The sequence below is a fragment of the Macrotis lagotis genome, chromosome 2, assembly GCF_037893015.1.
Source record: "Macrotis lagotis isolate mMagLag1 chromosome 2, bilby.v1.9.chrom.fasta, whole genome shotgun sequence".
Classification (NCBI taxonomy): domain Eukaryota; kingdom Metazoa; phylum Chordata; class Mammalia; order Peramelemorphia; family Peramelidae; genus Macrotis; species Macrotis lagotis.
In genome coordinates this window covers 36752787-36776518 of record NC_133659.1, presented here as the reverse complement: position 1 = coordinate 36776518, position 23732 = coordinate 36752787, and positions in this window count along the sequence as shown.

Genomic DNA, 23732 nt, shown 5'->3' with positions numbered 1-23732 from the left:
AGATTTGAACTCAGGTCATCTTGATTCCTGTAAACCGATTTATCTGTGTCACCATTTAGCATCCATATTTTGTATACCTCTAAGGTGGGGAGATAAAATGACAAGATAACCCTCCAGTCTAAAAACTAAAGTGACAAGGAGTCAGCTTGGTAGCTCAGAAAGAGCCATGGACCGAGAGTCAGGGGAGATTTAGGGTTGAACCCTGATACTGACATATGAGAGGCTGAACCATTCAAAGCAAATTGTTTAACTTCTCTGGTCTCAGCTTGTTTATCTATAAAATGGGGAGCATAATAGATGTACTGCCTGCCTCCCAGGATTATTTTTTTAAATTAAAATTTCATTTAAATTTTACATTAAATTCAAATTAACTTTATTGTAAATTTTTTTTTTTTAGGTTTTTGCAAGGCAAATGGAGTTAAGTGGCTTGCCCAAGGCCATACAGCTAGGTGATTATTAAGTGTCTGAGGCCGGATTTGAATTTAGGTACTCCTGATTCCAGGGCCGGTGCTCTATCCACTGTGACACCTAGCCACCTCTATCTTAAATTTTAAATAAAATTTAAATTAACTTTAATTTAAAAATAATTTTATTTTTAAAATTTAAATTAATTTTATTTTAATTAGCTTTATTTTACATTTTAATAATTTTATTTTAAATACATTTAAATTTAATTTAAAATTAAAATTTAATTTAAATTTATCTTATGTCACTAGCTATTTAGTTAAATTATATATATTTTGAAATAAGTTAAATTAGTATTTTCAATGAACAAATACTTTCCCTGTCTATATACAAAAAACAAAAAAAAGTTTGTAAAAAATTATAATTACATGCAAAGAGAGTTTTCAACATTCATCCTTTTGCAAATTTTGAGTGCCACAGTTTTCTGCCTTCTACATCTTTCCTCCTCCCTCCCCAAATCAGTAAAGAATCTGATATAGGTTTTACATGTATGATCATGTTTAACATATTTCCATATTAGTCATTAACATTATTTTTTTTTAATTTTAAGGCAATAGGGTTAAATGACTTGCCTGAGGTCACACAGCTAGGTAATTATTAAGCATCTGAGGTCAGAGTTGAACTTAGATCTTTCCGACTCTAGGGCTGGTGCTCTATACACTATGCCATCTAGCTGCCCCATTTAACATTCATTTTTTAAAAACTGAGTTTTGAATTTTCTTTTCCTCCCCCATTCCTCGTATACCTCCCTTACCCACTGTGGAGGCAAGAAATGTGATATCAGGTATATGTGTGACATACAAAACACATTTCCATATTGTCTACAATGTAAAAGCAAGAAAAAATAAAGTGAAAAAAATCTGCTTCAATCTGCATTCAGATACCATCAGTTCTTTCTCTGTTGGATGATGCTTCATTTTTATAAAATAGATTTCTTAAACAAAATTTTTGAGAAACAAAAATTGATTTTTCTTCTCATTTCCTGTCTCCAACTGAGGAAAAAACAAGAAAAAGGCAAACAAAGCTTGTGAGACAAACATGCACAGTCAAACAAAACAAATCCCCACTGTAGACATTCCATTTCTATCTCTGTGCAACTAGATAAGTCAACATTCACTTCCTCCCCAGCTCAGTCTTGGGACTTTCCACAAGGGTTAGCCCAGATCTAGCTTCCATTGTGAAATCTCAATTGCAATTTATTTATGAATGAGATGCATGTTCACTATACTAATTATTAAATGCATTTTCAAACTTATACAAAAATAGGTGTTTATAGAATGAGGTAATCAAGATGAAAGAGTTGATCCATTGGATTATTGCAGATGATTGAGTCGGGAATAGCCATGTTTTAGGGAAGTCACTTTGGCAGCTGAATGGAAGAGGAAATGAAGAGAGGAGATACTTGAGACAAATAAGGAGTCAGTCTAGAGGTGACAGGGGTCTGAATTAGAGGGATGGTCCCAGGAGTAGAGAAAAGGCAAGGGATAATGATAGTAATAATAATAACTACTAACATTTATGTAGCATCTGCTAAATATCGGATATTCTGCTAAGCACTTTAAATATTTTTTTCTTTAGGTTTTTGCAAGGCAAATGGGGTTAAGTGGCTTGCCCAAGGCCACACAGCTAGGGAATTATTAAGTGTCTGAGGCCGGATTTGAACCCAGGTACTCCTGACTCCAAGGCCGGTGCTTTATCTACTGTGCCACCTAGCCACCCCTAAGCACTTCAAATATTAGCTCATCTGATTCTCATAATCACTCTGGGAGGAAGAAGCTATTGTTATTCCCATTTTACAGATGAAGAAACTGAAGCAAACAGAAATAAGTAACTTTCCCGGGGAGAGAAAGGTTGTAGAGGCAGAAAAGGTAAGTCTGGTGAATAGTTATATTGTGGGGCTGAAAGAGATAGGATAACTTCAAGGTTGAGACCTTGGGTGACTGGAAAGGTGGATGGTGGGGTTCTTTAGAGTTTTGTAATAGGAAAGTTCACAAGAAGCATGGGTTTGGGGGAAGGATCAGGGACTTAAATCTTTCTTTCAAATCACAACCTTCCCTGCCTGTTCATGCTCTGAGACTCATTTGGATCCACCAAAAATGAAAAGGATGGGGAGGGGGCTCTCACTCAGTGGCCATCACCTTGAAGCATAAAGGGACACGTGCTCCGGTCACATTTCAGGAAATGTCGCTTGCCCACATCCCAATGTCTAGGTTGCTATTAGGTCATAACCTCTCAGAATGGTAGATAGATACCTGTTGTACCCACTGGGCACCAAGGATAGGCGGTGACAGTAGTAGGGGAGCTGGAAGGTGTAGCTGGGCTGGAGACAAGTCTGCAATTGCAGAGAAGGGTGGGTTACAATCCAGCTTTCCTCTCTCTACTTCGTGGATTCTCCCACGCTCAGGGACACTTTCCTACTCCCTGAGTAGGTGCTTTACTTTGGAGACCACTTCCTGGAGACAGTGAGAAGTTAGGGATTCACTTATGGTCATAACACTAATAAAAGGCAGGCTTTCTGACTCCGAAGCTGGCTCACTAACCTGCTCCTCTTAGGAATAGAGGGTGGATCTGTGATTTCTTTGGTGGTGGAAACTCCTGAGTGAGGAAACTCCTTCTAACAATGCAGGTTGGCACCTTCTCTTCAATTTATTATCTTAGGGAGCTGTCTAGACCATTGAGAGGTTAAGAGGATTCTCTGTGATCACACAGCTGGTGTGTGTCAGAAACAGAAATGGAATCTGAGTCTACCTGACCTGAAACCAGTTTTTCTTTGTAGGATGTATTCTCAATTAATTTGAATTTCAAGCACCCCTCTGCTTCCCCCCTTCCTCTCATGTTTCTCTATATGTTTAGGGATAACTAAAATTCCTATATCAAAGAGGGGGAATACTTTTATTCCTCAGTTATAGCTTAAAGACTTAACATACAAATGCAAGGTGAGCTTACAAATTTATAACTAGAACCTCACTTATATTAACTTAACCTCAGGATCAATAAATCAACAGCCTTAAGCAATTCTTCTCCAACTTTGGAGTAGGAGAGAGAGAGGAAAGGAGAGTAGTAGAGCCCAAGGTCCTGAAGAGGTGGGAAGGGGCACTACCTAAGGAAAGGAGAAAGGGATGTAGAAGAGGGGAAGTTAGAGATGGTTAACAAAATTAACTTCCACTAGATCCTTTCCAGTGGTGAGAAGACTGGAAAAGAAAAAGACATTAATATGTCCATCTTTCCTTTCTCTGGTCCATCACATATTTATATAATGAACCAGCATCCATTAGTTGTTCTGTTAGACAGTCCTTGAAGTATAAGGGCCACAAAAGGATTGTTCAGGAAAGTAACTTATTAAGATCTTTTCCTTTTTTATTTCTCTTTCTATTCATACTCTTCCCCATTTCCCAACAGGAAATTCTAACCCCATTAATAGTCAAGACTGGGTGGCTAGGTGGCGTAGTGGATAAGGCACCGTCCTTGGAGTCAGGAGTACCTGGGTTCAAATCCAGTCTCCAGACACTTAATAATTACCTAGCTGTGTGGCCTTGGGCAAGCCACTTAACCCCATTTGCCTTGCAAAAACCTAAAAAAAACATAGTCAGGACTAAGAGTTTTCCATAATATTTATAACCTAAATTGTGAAAATTTACATTTTATTTATAAAATTCCATGAGAAATTAGAAAGCACTTGTCAGAGGAGGCAAGTAAGAAATGTTTGTTGAACACATGAAAGAATGAATAATAGAGCAATTTATGAGGTGTCACAAGTCAGCACAAGCTGATTTAGAGAAGATAATTCCCCACAATTTTTTGCAGGGCTGGGGATGTTGTATATAAAGTTAGATTTTTTTATTTAATGTATTCATTGATTTCACTGATTTCTTTTCCCCTTCTTCTTCTTAAACATTTAAAAAAATTTTTTTTTGTTAAGTGAAATTATCTCTGGAGGACAAAGTGAAGGGATAAGAAAAAATCTTGGCAATAAAAAAGATAACAATAAAATCTATTCTTTTTTGAACATTTAATTCTTTCTCAGTTACTTAGAAACACATTTTTCTTCCTATCACCTCCTTTAAAAAGGCAAGTAGTTTCATATAGATTTTACATGTGCAGTCATGTAAAACATCCATATTAGCCTTGTAGCAAAAGAAAAAGCAGGGCAAAAAGGATAAAGAAAGCTAAAAAAGTCTGTTTCATTTCATATTCAGGTGACAACAGTTCTTTCTCAGGAGGTGGATAGCATTTTTCATCATAGGTCCTTTGAAATTGTCTTGGATCATTGTATTGCTGAGAATTGCTAAGTCATTCACAATCGACCACTAGACAATATTGCTGTTACTATCTACAATGTTCCCTTGGTTCTGTTCATTTCACTTTTTATCTGTTCATGTCAGTCCTTTCAGGTTTTTCTGAAATTATCCTACTCATCATTTCTTCTAGTACAATAGTATTCCTTTATAATCATATTACTACAGCTTGCTTAGCTATTCCCCAATTGATGTGCATCCCTCCAAAAATATATTTTAAAGTTAGTTCATTTATATAGACCTTTAGAATTTACAAACTACAGTTATCTCTTTAATCTCAGAGTACTTACTTGAGCAAGGCACAGAACCCACACATACATGCACAACTATTTTAGACCATGTGACTTTTCAGTTATGAACAACTCTTTGTAACCCCATTTGGGGTTTTCTTAGCAAGAATACTGGAGTGGTTTGTCACTTTCTTCCCCAGCTAATTTTACAGATGAGAAGAAAGCTGAGACAAAAAAGAATTAAGTGACTTGCTTAGGGTCATTCAGTTAGTGTTTGAGGATAGCTTTGAAACTTAGGAAGATGAGTCTTGCTGACTTCAGACCAGGCATTCCATCCATTGTACCACCTAACTGTCCCATGTCCATGCACACATGTGCATACACTCATGAACACACACAATACACACATTCATGTGTGTACACATGCACACATGTACCCACACCCACACAAATTATATATATATATATATACTGGCACATATGTGTCTATACCACCACACATATACAACATACCTCTCTCTCTCTCTCTATATATATATATATGTTTTTTCTTTTTTAGGTTTTTGCAAGGTAATGGGGTTAAGTGGCTTGCCAAAGGCCACACAGCTAGGTCATTATTAAGTGTCTGAGGTCGAATTTGAACTCAGGTACTCCTGACTCCAGGGCTGGTGCTCTATCCAACTGCGCCACCTAGCCGCCCCACAACATACCTATATTCACATGCATTTATACCTGTGTCTGTATCTAGAAATAATTGTCATTTACAGGTGATGAATTGAAGGCTTAGATAGGTCAAGTAATTTATTATCACACAGATGCGCTATGTGATTGAGTGACAAAAAGGGTTCTTATTGAATTTAGAGGTAGAAGAGAGCAGTTTGACCAAAGCACACTTTCTGGAAGAAGACTTGACCTGACCTAAATAGGATTCATCAAGGATGAAGGTTCAAGACAGAAATGGGTTAATATTTATTTTTGCAAGGCAAATGGGGTTAAGTAGCTTGCCCAAGGCCACACAGCTAGGTAATCATTAAGTGTCTGAGGCTGGATTTGAACTCAGGTATTCCTGACTCCAGGGCCAGTGTTCTATACACTGCACCACCTAGCTGCCCCAGCTAATATTTTTTTAATGGTGAAAGAGGAAGTTAAAATTCATGGTCAAATAAGGATTGGAAAATTTTCCAAGTTATCATAGAACTTAGAATTGGAATGAACCTTAAATAGAATCCAATTCAATCTCCTCATTTTATATTTTATAGATGAGCAACATGAAGTACAGGAGTATGAAATAATTTGTCCAAAGTTCACGGAGGTAGAAAGAAACAGAGTCAGGTTTTGGACAGAGGTCTTTAGTTTTCAAATCCTTGAGCAGCATGATGGATAGTGCTGAGTTTAATCAAGAAAACAGGAGTTCAAATGCTACTCAGACACTTAATGGCTCTGTGACTTTGTGTAAATCACTTAATCTCTTTTTACCTCAATTTCTTCAATTATAAAACAGGGATAATAACCACATATACATCTCAGGGTTGTTGTGATGATCTAATGAGATAAAGTTTGTAAAGTGTTTAGTATAATGTTAGGCAGTGGGTACAAAATAAATGATAACTATTCTTGTCCTTTGCATTAAACCACATGTTTATATTGATAGAATGGTGACTCTTGAATTTGAAGGACTGCTGAGTTAAATTTGTGTTTTCTATGAAACCTTGACTCAAACATCCAGGGGCCTTTTTTCTTCCAAACACAGCTCCAACTCCAACTTTCTAGGGACCCTGAGCTGATGTGTGCTGGGAGATGTTACTTCCCTTTAGAGAAATGATTCCAAGAATGTGTATCTGTGTCTCTGCTTGGTTCTTTTTAAATGTTTGTTTATTTTCTAAAAGATTTGCACAAACTGTCCAATGAGTCCATTCTCTCCCATGTTGCCAAGCAAACATACCACGCTTCTGCTGAAAATGGTGCTCCTGTCTTTTCTTCATAATCTCTTAGTTCGTGAATGGCCAGGGATCAAAACCAACAGTCTCAGCAGAGCAAGTTAAACATCTGGCATACTCTCAGGAATAAATTTCTACCTGTCTAGGGGACTCCTCAAAGGAAGACAGAGGTTACAAGCAGAAATCTATTTATATATCAAAGCTTAAATGCACAACTTTAAATTTTTTTCTCTCTAGCTCATTTTAAATGCATTTCAACAACACAAATCTGCTAATAGGATTTAGGGAAGTCATTTTATGAACAGAATTTAAAAGCCCTAGAAAGGGGAGAGGGAGACTTGTAATTTTGTTGCTGGCAGAAATGTATAATAAAGGCAGGTCTATAGAATAAAGGAATTGGGGTGGGGAAGTCCATTAAATTAATGTTCATGGCAACCAGGAGGATTATGAGTGTTGAAGAGAATCTTGTAACCCCAGATGGCACGAGCTCTTGAGCTGATTGTCAATTTTTCAGTGTGAGCATTTACATATTGGAAAGCAACAAAAATTATAAAAAATTATAAAAATTATAAATTGTTGTTTTGCTAACTGTTGATACTTAAGGAAGTGTTGGGAGAAGTGTTAATAATATAGATTAATTTTTAAAAGCGGGTCTTATTTAAATTCTACTCGCCCCCCCCCCCCCAACCTCAGCCAGTTTTAAGAATTCACCAACACATCCGTGCCTTAGCTACATTTTGCTTCGTTGCGTTATTACTAAGTGGAGTCCTGGGATGTTTGGCAAAGATACAGGCCAATAACCAGGAGCAAGACAGCATGGAAAGTAATTTTTGAAACCCAAGTCAAATAGAAGTTGGAATCATGAATTCTGAGCACAGAAAAGAAAAGAAAATGAATAAAAATACAGGTTTTAAAATTTAAATACTTAATGACTTCTCTGAGTAGCTACCTGGATGCTCTTGGTTGGGGAGACTGAATCACAAAAGAGCTAAATATGGTACCTACCCATGGGTACCATATTCTGAGGCTACATAGTAGATGAAGACCAGCCCATAGAACAGAATAGTAGCAGAGAGCAGAAGCAACAACAGTACTGGCAGAAGGCAGTGCCACATACCCCAAAGAATTGACCATGAGATTTTAATTTAAAATGAAAAAAAAAAAACCCACCTCATCCAATGTATCACCAAAAGATGAGAAAAGCACTAAAGAGTAGTTGTGTGATTTTCTCTGGATATTCATGTCTTCTGGTCATATATATTCCTTACCTCTATATCCTGCCACATATAACCTCTGGCAATATATGTTCCCTATGGATGGTCCCCTTTCTCATTGGTGGTTTGACAGTCTGTTGAGAAGTACACTCCCACTTTATGGGGAAAAAAAAATGAAGTCATGTGTCTTGTTAGATAACTCTGTCGTCTACTGAAATGGCTCATCTCTCCTGGATTTGGTTTGCAATCTTGCCCCCTTTCTATAGGTCTTGGACTCTGATATCTTGCTAAAGGGCCTGCATAGATCAAAGGTTCCCTGTGATGGGTGCAGGAGAGGATAAGTTGTTTTGAGGGTGTTTAGTAACTTATGCAGGAAAAGATATTCATACCCTCTGTAGGCTATAAAAATTGAAGAAAAAATTTGCCCACCTCTCTTTTGCCCATCATTTTGGGGCAGTTTTCTCTTGGAAGGAACCAAATAGGGAAGTGGAGGGGAGGTCAGTCTAGAGTGAGAGTAAGGAATAAGATAGTTTGCATGCTCTTTTAGCGTGAATCAAGAGAAGGTAGTTAAATGGAACAATGATGCAGATGATCTAAATCAAAAAGGGATAGACTACAAAGTCAGAATAAAGTGCTATAAAATGGCTTAATGGTTTCTCTGATTAATTAGTTGAATGCTCTTGGTTGGGGAGATCACTTCACAAAAGAAAATATGGTACCTGACTATAGATATTCTGAGGCTACAGAGTGGATGAAGACCACCCCATAGAGAAGGATAGTAGGAGGGAGCAGACACTTACTAGTTGTGTGTATCTAGGCAAGTCACTTAATTTTTCATTTAAAAAAAAATCTATAAAGTGGCAGTGGGGGTAACTCTGTGGTACAGTGGATAGAGTGCAATTTGAATATTGTCCTGAGGGCAATAGGGAGCCACTGGGACTCCTTGAGCAAGGGTGTGCTGTGGTCAGATCTAGAGAAGGAAATGGCAAACTATTCTTAGTATCTTTGCCAAGGAAACCCCAATAAGGTCACAAAGAGTTGGCCATGGCTGAAAAACCACTGAACAACAAAAACAATAACAATTTTTTTTTTTAGTCTTTGCAAGGCAAATGGGGTTAAGTGACTTGCCCAAGGCCACACGGCTAGGTCATTATGAAGTGTCTGAGGCTGGATTGGAACTCAGGTAGCTGCCCCAACACTAACAATTTCAAGAGATCTTGAGAGACTCTCTCGAGACATTGGGTAAGCTGACTTTGGAAGAAATATGGACGGATGTGGGCACAAATGGGCAGTAGTCTGTCCTGCTGAAGAGGATTGACAAGATCCCAGATCTTGTATCACACGGTCTTATAACAAAGCCCAGCATATCCTTGTGCTGCCGGCCTGGGCTGAGGGTTAAGTCATAGTAGCTATCTTGCTCCTTTGGCTTGGAGCTCAGTGACCATCATTGCTCCTCATCACTTGCCCAAAGGTTGAATTTATGATCTTAGATTGGAAAGATGATCTGCCTTACTTTCTCTGTTGATTTTCAATTCACTCTTTGGTCAGACATTCTCGTTCAGTTGTCACTGGAGCAGTCATGGGATAACTGGACTATTCTGCTTTTTCCTGCTCTCGTCTCTACTGTCTTGACTGTGTCTCTACTGTTGTGTCTTTCTTTTTGTTCTCAATAGAATTAATACCTAGTAGATCCTTACTGGATATACAGTGATGATAATTGTCTATTTAACAGCCAAGGTAAGTCTTGAAATTCCCACTCTGTGTGGCTGCAAGTATTGGGAAGAAATGGATAAAGTGTTTGTAATTTTAGTTCTGTCCTTTCTTTCATGGTTTTATTTTCCTTAGAGGTCATTTAGATTTTTTTTTCAAGGCAATGGGGTTAAGTGGCTTGCCCAAGGCCACACAACTAGGTAATTATTAAGTGTCTGAGGTCGGATTTGAACCCAGGTCCTCCTGACTCCAAGGCTGGTGCTCTATTCACTGTGCCACCTAGCCGCCCCTAGAGATCATTTAAAAATTTGTCTTTTCATTGCCAGCATCTGGAAGCATGGGTTGAGCATCAGTGCTGTATAAAGACCCTTATTACCTCTAGTCTGGACTCCTGCAATGTCTTCAAATTGGTCTCTTACTTCAAATATCTCCCTTCTCCAATCTCTCCTCTGCACAGCAGACAAGGTAATTCTTCTACAGTGTAGATCCCAGTTGGTTACACCCCTCTTCAGGGAGCAGCAGTGGCTCCCTAATTCCTTCAGGATCAAATATAAAATTATCTGGTTGTCATTTACAGCTTCACACAAGCTGGCCCCTTCTTACCTTTTCATTAGTCTCACCACTTTATCCCTCTCCATAAACAGATCTTTTATCACATTGTCTCATCACATATCCCATAAACAACATAAGCATGCACCCATAAACAATCCATAAACAACAGTTCAACTACACAGAATTTACAATTCCCCCTGAAAACAATACTCTGATCTTTTTCCTAGGATATTGGCTATCCCCTTTGCCTAGAATATTCTGCCCTACACAGCCATCTCTTAGTTTCCTTGGCTTGCTTCAAGACTCAGCTCCAACCCCACTTTCTTATCATCTAATTTTTAATGTCTTCCTTTTGAGATGACTTGCCATATACATTTTCTATAGCTTGTGTGTACCTATTTATTTAAATTTTAAAAATTTGAATATCATTAAATATAAATAATATAAATTTAAATAAAATTGAACAACAGTGGATGGAGTGCCAGACTGGTGAGGAAAGTTCATCTTCACAAGTTTAAATTTAGCCTCAGGCTCGTATAAACTGTGTGACCTTGAGCAAATCACTTAACCTTGTTTGTTGCCTCAGTTTCCTCACTTTAAAATGAGATGGAAATTGAAAATCACTCCAATATCTCTGCCAAGAAAACTCCAAAATGGGGTCATGAAGAATCGGACATGACTGAACAAGAAACAACAGAAATTATTTATGTTCTGTTTTCCTCCTTCAACTCTGAGCTTCTTGTGTGCCGAAGCTATTTTTGGCCTTTTTTTGTATCTTCAGCACCCAGCATTGTTTCTTGCACATAGTAGGTGACTAACAAATGCATTTTGATTGTCTGACTATAGTCAACAAAGATTCTGCCACTCTTTAACTTGTGATCCCAGGAAAATTGTTTTCTCTCTTTTGGGTCTCAGGTTCCTAATTCATAAAAGAAAGAAATGAGACCATGTCATTCCTAAGTTCTTTTTTAGCTCTTATTCCTTCTGACTTTCAGATAAAATTTTTTTTCCTTAAGATCAATTCTCCTTTTCACCAGGAGATGGCAGCTTCCTACTGTTTTAAATGGGAGACTTCATTTGGGGGGAAAATGGGAAAAAAAAATCAAAAACCCTCTATGAGTGGACAGTTCCAGTTGGTGAAGAAACGGAGGTCTTTGCGATGTGGATTTTAACTTAAGAAACTAAGAACTATATTTTTAAAGCTTTTCCTCAAATGTCAGAAGCTTCCCCTGCTAAGTATGTTTCAGGTTAAGGACCTTTCCTCTTTGCCTCTTCTTTGCCCCAGGGTTGGAGCATTAGACCTCAGAGAGGTTGCTCTGCTCTAAGAGTCTCTTCTCCAAGGGTTTTTTAGTTATGTTATATTCTGTGGGTCACCTGCCAGGGTCACCATGCAGACTCTTTGTTTTGAGGGGTCTCCTGGAAAGGAAGCCCCAGAGGGAAGGTGCTACTTTGCAGGGGGCACCTTTCTAAGAAGCAGTGTGCCATATTGGATAGAGCCAGAAAGACATGGGTTCAAATACTAATTTAGGCACTGTTTAACTGGAGGCGTAGAACTCTGGCCCTGGAAGGGCAAAACTCATCATAATAATCATATTAAGAATAGCTAGCTCTATGGAAAGTTTTCAAAGTAACATACATATATTATCTCATTTTTATAGAACAGGAACAGAAGGCCCAAGTCATTTCACTTTTTTTGAGCTCTAATGTGAAATGAAGGTGTTGGGTCATTTCTAGTTCAAAATCCGATTTTCCCTAAGATATTCAGTGACGTTGAACTTTTAAAGCAACCTGACCTGCATTTACATATTTTAAAATAATTTTTAGCACAGAATTGAGTAAAGGCATGGCTGGCTATGTTTATCATATTTGCAGATGATCGAAATTGAAAAGGGATAGCTAAGTAACTAGACTACAAAGTCAGAATTCAAAATCCTTCTCTAAGAACTGAGGCTAGGTTCTTAGATGACGGACTTGAAAACCTGGTTAGTTTTTTTGAGGGCAGAGACAGATTAGAACACTGGGCAGAATGGACTAAAGTGGCAGAGCCATAATAACCAAGTTATATTTGGTAACTTCACAAGTACGAGAAGTAGGAGGCATGGCTACTCAGTAGTTTGTCTGAAAAAAAGTCTAGGGATTTTAGTGGACAGTAAATTCAACATGAGTCCATTGTAATATGAAAATTATGAAAGTGAGTGAGATCATTATCTACATTAAGAGTCAAATATCATCTAAAGTTCTGGGCATCACATTGATGTCACTGTTGTTCAATCATGTTTATGACCCCATTTGAGATTTTCTTTTCTTTTTTTAATTTTTATTATAGATTTTATTTATTTTGAGTTTTACAATTTTCCCCCTAATCTTACCTCCCTCCCCCTACCCCCCACAGAAAGAAATTTGCCAGTCTTTACATTGTTTCCATGGTATACATTGATCCAAATTGAGTGTGATGAGAGAGAAATCATATCCCTAAGGAAGAAACATAAAATAGAAGAGATAGCAAGATCAGACTATAAGAGATAGCAAGATCAGACCCCATTTGGGACTTTCTTGGCAAGGATACTGGAGTGGCTGCTATTTCCTCCCATGGCCCATTTTTTATAGCTGAGGAAAACAAAGCAAACAGGATTAAGTGACTCACCCAAGGTCACTTTTGTAAGTGTCTAAGGCCAGATTTGAATCAGAAACAGGAATCTTCTCAACTTCAGGTTTGACATTCTATCCACTGAGCCCCTTAGCTTCCCACAACAACAAAACATTATGGGAAAGATACTGCTAAACAAAGAGCTTCCAGAGTGAGCCATTTGAGTATTGAGTGAAGGAACTGGTTGTGCTTAGTCTAAAGAAGGGGGGAGACTTACAGATGACATGATAGATGGTTATCTTCATAAGTTTGCTTTGACCTCTACATGGAAGAAGATTGGGTTTAATCTGTTTGGCTCCAAAGGGCAGAGGTAGGAGCAGAGGGCAGAAGTTGCAAAAAGGCCAATTTAGGTTTGAGGTTAAGAGAAACCTCCTAACAAATAGCATTGTTCCAAAGTGGAATGGATGTCCTTGGGAGGTAATAGTTCCCCCCCTATGGGAAATTTTCTACCCAAGGTAGGATGACCACTTGTCTTCTATATTTTCTCATCTCAACCTCCACTCAGCTATCAATGCAATCTTTCCAAAGCAAACATCTAACCACATCATGCCCCCTTCAATAAATTCTTATAGCTTTCTCAAGGATTAAACTTAAAAATCCTTTGACATTCAAAGCCCTTCCCAATCTCCCTTTCTTTCCTCTCCAGTCTTCTTATGATAAACTCCCTCCCTTGCCCTCCACAATCCATGACACAGGCTTCCTGACTATTGCTGGCATGACACACCATTTCCTGCTTCTGGATATCTTCATTGGCTAGTCTTTAAACCTGGAATATTCTCCCTGATCATCTCTACCTTCTGGCTTTTTTCAGCTCCTAACTCGAATCCCCCCATCTGTCTATGAGAGGGCTTTTCTGATCTCCCTTGATTCTAGTGCTTTCATTTATTCTGTTTAGAGATTATTTATAGATAGTTGTTGCATGTTGTTTCCCCATTGCACTAGGGGTTCCTTGAGAGCAGGACTGTCTTTTTGCCTTTTTTTGTATCTCCTCAGCTTTGGCAAAGCAAAGTAGGCACTTAATAAATACTCATCAACTGTTCAAGTATAGGCCACTGAGATTTCAACAGTTCTGAAGTTTCACGAGTCTGAAGGTTGCTCTAATTGTAAGGAAGAGTCAAGTCAAGAAATATACATCATTAAATTGAGATTTGAGAGTCTCAAGCTTTCAGTGGAGCCCCCGGTAAATAAGTCCCCATTATCAATCTAGGGATATAGCCATGCCATTGTCTACATTCCTCAGTCTAGGGAAAAGACCATTTGAATTTGTGCCTTTATTCTTCTCTCGAGTGGAAAAGTGAATGGAGTTGGGAACAAATTCTCCCTTCTCTTTGAGTTGTGATGATTCCCATCTCCGGAGTAAGGAGTGCTTACTGCACCCTTCCTCTACTGCACTTATTGTTGCCAATTTTTTTTTCTTTGCAAGGAAATATTTTTGAGGTTTGATTGATCCTGCATCTGTGGATTCTAAATCACCTCCTTGGCCAGGAGCCTACACTCCATGTGCCTCCAAAGGGACTGGAGATAGTTATCTTTTATCTCTCTCCCAGCACCTTTCTGAAATCTGCCAAAATTTAAGTGAAGCCAGAGAACCCCAGAACCAGTCCAAGACTAGCTTCAGTCCCAAGACTGAAGTCTAACCTTTGCAAATCTGATGCCTTCTTAGATACGATCAGTATTTGGGAAGTACACTTTTCTGGAGCATGGTGAGGAGATAGCTGAAGGTCATCACTTCCATCCTCTATCTTCAGAAATAATCCTTCCTTCCTTCCTTCCTTCCTTCCTTCCTTCCTTCCTTCCTTCCTTCCTTCCTTCCTTCCTTCCATCCTTCCTTCTTACCTTCTCTCTCTCTCTCTCTCTCTCTCTCTCTCTCTCTCTCTCTCTCTCTCTTCCTCTCTCTCTCCCCCACTTTTCTTATCTTTTTCTTAAGCTCAAAAGCCACATGGTGTGCTCCAAGGGGCACATAAAGGATCCACTGCCCCAAATATCTCTCCCATCAGCCTGAGACTTGGAGTGTCCCATCACTAGTTAGTCCTTTAACTTAAGATAATTGAAATTTAGTCCTTTTAAAATGTACATAAAGCATTCTCTAGAAAGGCTATCACCCAGTTCCTGAGGCATATATTATTAACTTTGGACCTCCAGAAATTGAGACTCAGGATCAAGGAGTTGAGAACAGAGGGGCATCTCTTGGCATCCAGGGTCATAAGGAGAGATCTGGGTGCCCATTAGGAGCAGAGGAGCATTTAGGAAAGAAGGTCACTGCATATCCTGACTCCAAATTAGTCCCCAGACATCCCTGGTAACTGCATTGCTCTACCTAGGTCTTCGAGTAGGATCAGAGCCAGAACTAGGATGGAGTGACTGGGGCTTTGTGCCAGGGCACTATACACGGATACTTACTTACATCAGCTCAAGGGCCTGGTCGGTGGCAAGACCACAGGGGGGTCAGGGGGCTTTGGTATTTATGGTTCTGCGGAGACCAGGAATGATAGGAGTTGGAAGGAAGGATTCCTATCATTTCCCTTTTCCTTACTTTAACTTCAAACACAGACATACAAACACAGACACCGACACAGACATAGACACAGACATACAGACACACACACACACAGACACACAGACACACAGACACACAGACACACACACACACACACACACACACACACACACACACACACACACACTTCCTGAAACCAGAATATTTCATTGACTTTTTAAAAAATATTTTGCTTTAATCAGCCGGGATACTCCTTCTCACCCTTTCACTTCAAAACCATCCCCTGACTGAAAATATAAGAAAACAAGGAAAAGTATGTCCATTACAAATATGCATAGTCAATAAAACAAATTTCTACATTGACCACGTCCCCCCAAAATTATCTCATTCTGAATTCTGAGTCCTTTAGCTCTCTGTGGGGTGGGGGGTAAGGTTCGGACATATTTTAACATTAGTCCTCTGGAATCTTGATTGATCATTACATTAATAAGAATTGAACATGGTGTGGCCAAATGGCACAGTTAGAGAGAACACTGGTCTTGGAGTCAAGAGGATCTGAGTTCAAATTTACCTTAGAGACGTACTAACTGTGTGACCCTGGGTAAGTCACTTAACCCTGATTGCCTTAAAAAAAATTAAGCACAATAATATTCTATCACATTTATATAACATCATTTTTCTTTTTTAAAAATTTTAAACTTAAATACAAAATAAGGAAAAAACATTGTCACATACACAGCAAAACATAAGAGAGGATTCATAATATAAAGGCATTTTTTTTTGGTTATGGCATTCAGATAGTCCAATGCCACTTAAATTTTTCTCAATTTATTTTCTAGGTCAGTTATATGTGCCATGAAATACCTTACATTTTCTCCTATTTTACCCCTCTTTTGACTTTGCTTTAAAACTCCTCATTGTCTCATGAAATCATTGGCTTTTATTTGGTTCATTTTAATTTTCAGGGGACTTATTGCTTGAACAAGATTTTGAACCTCTTGTGCCAAGCTATTAATTACCTTTCCAATTCTTTCTTTTAGGGTTTTTTTTGGGGTTTTTTTTGGCAAGGCAATGGGGTTAAGTGGCTTGCCCAAGGCCACACAGCTAGGTAATTATTAAGTGTCTGAGGCCGGATTTGAACTCAGGTACTCCTGACTCCAGGGCCGGTGCTCTACCCACTGTGCCACCTAGCTGCCCCTTCCAATTCTTTCTTCAATAGTTTTGATTTCTTTTCAGTTTTTTCCTCAATCATTCCATTTAATAAAAAAATTACAATTCTTTTTAAACTCATGCTTTATCTCTTCAAGAATTCTAGTTGAGTTTGTAACTAAGTTGTATGGTTTTGTGTTTCTTTTTTTCCTGAGATATTGATTGTAGCTATTTTGGAGTCATTCTTTTCTTCTGTTTTTGTGTCTTGAACATCCATGCCAATATGATATCATTATGGTGGGATTTTGGTTGTAGGTGTTGCTGTTTGCCCTTTTTCCCAGACTGCTTCTTGACTTTAGGCTAGCCAGGGCTGGACTCTACCACACTTCTGGAGAGAAGGTCTGGGCTGCTGCTCTCGTGAGGGATAGTGAGTGTTTGCTCCTAGTGTGGATCTGGTGGAGCCTTGCTTTGGGTCTAGACTTGACATATAGTTTGTCCTTCATTTTCGAAGACGACTGCGACATCAGGGAGGTGATGTCATGACAAGCACATGAAGGAGATTTGAGTGAGTGGGGGCTGTGCTAAATCACCAGTCTCACTTTTTCCTCCAGGATCATCTGGGTCCAGTGGCCAGATAGGAATCAGGATGACTGGAGATAGCCCTGGATGCCAGGCAATCAGGTGAAGTGACATGCCCAAGGTCACACAGCCACTAAGTAGCGAGTGTCTGAGGTCAGTTACTGTCCTCCTAAATCCAAGGCCAGCTCTATCCACTGCACTGAAGTACTCTAGTGTGTTCCTTTCCCAGTCTAAGTCCCAGTGTCCACAGGTCTACTCTGTCTCTCTAGGTGGACCTCGGAGAGACAAATGATTCACCGTAACTTTTTCTGAATTTCCCCCACAGATTACATCTGGTGCATTTTAGAGGAGTTTGTGCTTCCTATCATTCTACCATCTTGGTTCCATTTCCTATATCTTCTCACTAATGGTGAATAAGTCCTGGTCCTAGACAAATGGTTTGAAAGAGCCAGGTCCCAGTGCTAAAATGCTGTGCATAGGTGTCCAAGTGAACAGAAATCCCTGTCCTGTTGTTACTGAGTGGTCCATATAGAAGTCTGACTCTTTCCCACCACAGAGAGAGAAGTGAATGTTAGGAACTACTGTGGTTTTTGTCCTCCACTGGATTGTGGAGTGGAACAGCAGAAGGAGAAGACATTGCTCAGACTGGGTCCTATACCTCATCCCTAAGCCCCTGACATTTCCCCCCCTCCAATGTAAGCACTTATTTACTCTTCATATTTTGTAAGGGAACAATGGAAGAGACATTGTCCCTGGTTTCCTTCAGTTGTCGCCAGGCAGGATATAGTCTAATTTGACATTGTGACTGTCCTTTTGGCTAATAGACCTTATACACAAGCCAACACCTGGGTATCTTGCAGGCAGAGAAAGGGGGACCAATTTTTGCAAAGTAGGCTGGGCTGATCTCCAGAATGCTGGCTCAATGGGCCTCCATCTCCCCCTGCCTCATGGGGTTTGTGGGGTAGGGGGAGGTATGCCTCTGTTGGCAAGATGTGGGGGCCCTTGCTGCCAGAGATGCATCTCCTTGTTCCAAGCCCTTCCTTTCCAGGCCTTTTTGATGATCTGCATTGAAACTCTTTGATATTTTCCATATGTTACAAATTGCTGAGCTCACACAGCTTACAAGACTCCCAGGTGTGTAGAAGTGCATGCTGACTTGCCTGTCTTCTCTTGCAAAAGGTTGGCTTGTATTTCCTTAAAAAGTGACTTCATCTTGAAACCCTAAACTGGAACAGAAATACAAATCGACCTTCTTTGTTTAAGAATTTAGTCAACCATAGATGGTTTCAAAATAATCACGAATGATAGAAAAACATTTTATTACACATTTCTTATTAGAATATGTAGATGGTTTTTTTTTTACAAATTAGAAAGCCAAGGCAATCAGATCCAGTCTGCCAACTCTCACTTTTGGCTTGGTGAACATTTAAAATCATATTGGAAGGAGGTTTAACACTGATGATTGCACAGTTTGATTACTAGACTTTCCAAGATAATGGTTTCTTAAAATTGTTTCTTTCAGCTAAAAGTTAAATAGTGAAAATAGTGACTTATTTCTCACAGCCAAGTAATTATACAGAAGAGATTTATTGTTAAAAGAAGAGGAAAAAAAAAGAATAGCAGGGATTAGTGATCTTCCAAGATTCTTATTATTTCCCCAAAACAAAGTCCTATATATTCCAGAAAAGGAGGAAAGTTCTGTTAGCCACATACCCCATTCTTGTTAAAGACAGGAGCATCCAGGCGATTGAACAGGGAGTGGGATGTGTTTGGAAAAAGTTTTGTAAGGTGATGGCCAAGGCAGTGACCTGGGAGTTGGAAGAGCTGGATACTTAGACTCATCCCTGGAACTGTGCAGTCTTGGGCAAGTCATTCCCTTTTGATTGGTTTGTTCAGTAAAAATAAGGATGGGAGGAAGGTTGGACTAGACAAAATTCAAGGTCATAGAAGATTTTAATAGCTCTCTTGTAAGTACAGATGCTGCCCCTTGCTCAAAATACTCCCTTGAGGATTCCTACAAAATCCCATTTGTAGAGTCATTCTGCTTTACCCTACTCTATCGTCACCCCCAACTTAAAAAAATCTATAATACTTTTACCTCCTTGGCAAGATTCCTGACCTATTTTTGAAAGGGCCCATCTTATGTTAAGTCTTGCCAAGCTCTTTAATTGGCATATGCTATTAGCCAATAGCCCATCTTGTGGGGAAAGTTGGGACAAATTAAAAACATGAGATGTATAATTAGAAATGTATAACTCTGTTCATGGAAGTGGAATCATAATCAACACAAAAGACACAGACCCAGGAGATGTGTCCCCTAGGAAACTGAACTGTCAAAAATCGGGGGACAAAAGCCTCCACCCCCCATTCTCACATGGAAGTCTTCAGGGTAGAAACAAGATAGGAACAAGCAATTATTAAGTATCTACTATATGCAAATGGTAGGTATTGCTTGGTTGGTTGGTTGTTGTTCCTCCTTATGGAAGAAGACCAAAATGACATCATTTTATTAGAGTCAAGTTATAGTATGTCTAATGTGACTGATCAGACCAATATGAGCTTGGAATGCTCTACCATAGAATGGGGCACAGCTAATCCACATGAATACCTAGGATGGTTATTTGGGGTAGGTTTTTTGGTTGGGTTTTTTTTTTTTTAGGTTTTTGTAAGGCAAATGGGGTTAAGTGACTTGCCCAAGGCCACACAGCTAGGTAATTATTAAGTATCTGAGACCGGATTTGAACCCAGGTACTCCTGACTCCAGGGCTGGTGCTTTATCCATTGGGGTAGGTTTTAAGAACTTACTGTAGACACTCTGCTAAGTGTTTATAAATATCTCAGTTGATCCTTGCAAATAAAACACTTCAAATTTGTAGATGATGAGAGATCTGGGGAAAAGGAATCTGTGTTCTATTGATGTCATGGGCTCATAGAATCAGAGATGATCTTGTTCACTGTCTATTCTGACTCCATTTTACAAATGAGGAAAGCAAGACTCTGAGCAGAGAAGTAATAGGTGATAGTGGCATAGTAAGTCAGGCATTGGAATTGGAAACAAAGAAGATTCAAGTTTAAAACCTGCCTTGGACACTTCTTGGTTGTTTGATCCTGGGCAACTCACTCAGTCTCTCTAAGTCTTAGTCTCCTTATCTGTGAAATGGGGAGGTCTGGATTTGGCCTCCGATATCACTTTCTTCTCTAAACTGATTTTGACTTGCCCAAACCACTAGCTAAACCAGAGCCTTGAATTTAGACCAGGACTCAAATTTCCTGACTCCCCATTTTGGGATTGTAGACAAGGTCAGAATTAAGCAGAAGGATCTTCATGGTATATTATCTCAAACTAAACTATCTAGGGCTTCTCAATAAGAAATTTGAATATTAATGGACTTAAGAAGGTCCCAAAAAGTTGAGATAGGTTAGATGTTTAGTGGCTGGCCCCAACTTTCTTTTTCTTTTTTGTTTTTTGTAAGGCAATGGGGTTAAGTGATTTGTCCAAGGTCACACAACTAGGTAATTAATAAGTGTCTGAGGCTGAATTTGAACTCAGGTCCTCCTGACTCCAGGGCTGATCCTTTATCCACTGTGCCACCTAGCTGCCCTGGCCCCAACTTTCAAAGAAGACCCAAGAAGTCATTCAACAAATTTTGCATGGAATGAGCCAGTGGATGATTTTGTCATTTGGAAAAGGAGTCACCCTCAGGATTTACCCAGCATTTTCAAGGATCTAAAACAGGAGGGACCCAATATTTGAATCTCAGAGGTTGAGTCCACATCTTATTCTGGGTCCTCATTGTCACCTCCCAGTGAAGGCTTTTGTTCTGACATCAAGATGTTTCATTAAGATATCTCTTCTGATACTAGGTCCTCATTGCCACATTTGAGAATGATGAGTTATAGCTATTGATACCTCCAAGCTGTACTTTTAAACGGATGTTTAAAAGGGAGAATGACACAGAGTCAGAGGGACAGATGCAACTAGGAATGGGTTTTCCTGGTGAGATTTAAACTTGGTTCTCTGAAGGGGCAGTCTATGGAATTCTTCCTCAGGCTCAGGTCCAGAAGAAGGAACTGACTATCAAACTCAACGATTTTCTCCTGCAGTGGGAGCCTCAGCTAAGAGGTAGTTAACAGTTAAGAGCCAAGAGGCAGGTTCACAAGGTTAAAACAAGGTGTAGTTGTCATTAACTCTGTTCCAAAGATTTATCACATTCTGATCCTTTGGTATTTGTCAAAGACCTCAGGCAACTTGAAGAACAAATCCCAGGGAAGCCTAGGAACCTGCTGAAAGAGTCATCCATGGCAACACGTCCCTAAGATCACCCAAAGCCTTGATAAAGAGGTCTTTGCTTTCCCCTCTCTTCCTTTAATCAGTTCTGTTGTTAGAACACCTTACAAATATCAGTCCGCGACTGGTTGTATTCTACTTTTGGGTAGCCCCAGTCGGCCCCATTTTGGGAAAGGGAGATCAATGCTGTCCTCAGGACTAAGGACAGCAGCTGTTCTATTTCCATTCTCATAGGTCAAGTTAACAAAATGTTTGTGTTAACAAAATGGAAGTCAAGCTACATCAGATGGCTTGATGTTTCAAGGAAGAGGGGAAAGGAGAGGGGGGAAATTTTGAAATTGAAATTTTGTAAAAAATGAATGTTAAAAATTATCTTTAACCATAATTGGAAAAAATACTCTCAAAATGGAAGACAATTTTCAGAAATTATTTGTGCTAAATATCATAGCTATTTCTCTCATCTCAGCTTCTTCTCATATCATTCTCACGCATCCACTAGCAGGACCATGACTAGGAGTTTTTGCATCTGAGGTAAGTCTCAGAACTCATCCACAGTAATCAGCCTAAGGTGTATCTTCCATGAAAGGGATGAAAAGAGATCATCCAAACCCACAAACAGAAAGTTTTCTATTTAATTTATTATTCTTGTTTAGTGCAAACATTCTGTTGCATCTATCACATCGAAGGATTGCAAATGATTGCTCTTGGGAGCACCATTCACCCTACTCTTGTTATGGATCTATCTACCACCATTGGGCTGGATCCCATGTATCAAAGGTATCTATGGATTATCATACAATTAGAGGGGATGAATGTTTTGAGTGGAGGGAGGAAGGGGGTGGTGCTGAAAGGACAGCAAGCCTTGTCAGGCCACAGCTCCAAATAGCTCTCAGGATGCCAAGAACTTGACATGTAGGGAGCTGTGTCTTTGCCTTAAGGATTCTTTTAACAGGTGAATAGCAAGGAGAATTCAACAATCCCATTTTCCAAAGATCTAAATGAACCTTGAATGCTCAGGAATTCATCACAAATTAAAGTTGTCTTAAGTTTAAAAAAAAAGAAATCCTTCTTTCAACTGCAATAATGAACTGAAAACATATGGTTAGATCTAAAAGCACTTGGCTGTGTTCTGATCATTATCTGAGAATATTTGTCACTGAAATTTGTTGTGTTAAGGAGTCTTAGAAGTATTTATAGTAATTAACTCTATTATGCCTAAATTAAAATGCAGATTATCCCCTTTGTTGCTTAGGGCAATTGCATACTCATATGAAAATAATTTTCTGATTAGGGGAAACCTCAAGGAATAAGCTTGAATAGAAAGAGTGGGTCTGGGTGTGTGGCTATTTACATGTGTATGCATATAGCATACAGATGGCAAAAAACTCAATCCTGGCTCATTTCAATGGTTAGTAAGATATTGAAAGTACATGGTCATAGGGTCAGAAAATTCTATTTCAAAATGCAGACTTTCAACTCTCTGCCTGTCTATGCCTAGTCTTAGTTCTCTGAGCTTGTGGTGCCTTGTTTAAGATGTAATAAATTGAATTTCCATAAGTAGTGGGTTTTGAGGGAGCTGATTTAAAATGGTGATGTTGTAATTCCTAAGTTGAAAACACCTAAAATATAAGACATTATAGTTTGTGAAAGTAACTGAGAACAATTTTATCTTACAAGAGAGCAAAAAACCATTGGGGAAAAAGCAAGTCATCAAGATGAATTGGAGCAGCTGGAGGAATAGGGTGATGCTTAAATCAGAGAAGAGTGGCAGCTAGGTGGATAGAGCACTGAACTTTGAATCAGGAAGACTCATATTCATGGGTTCAAATATGGCCTCAGGCACTTGCTAGTTGTGTGACTCTGAACAAATCACTAACCCTGTTTGCCTTAGTTTCCTCATCTGTAAAATAAACTGGAGAAGAAATATGGCAAACCACTCCAGTATCTTTGCCAGGAAACCTCAAATAGGATTATAAAGAGACATTCATGACTGAAAACAAACACAAAGCCAAAGAAGAAAAAACTTGGGATTGGGGGTTTTTCCAAGACAGCTGTTTTCAAGTTTTTGAAGGTCGGTCATGTGAATGAGGAATTGGACTTATTTTGATTGATCCCAGAAAATAGACCCAGCAACAATATGTGGAAATTTTAGGGAGGCAGATTTTAACT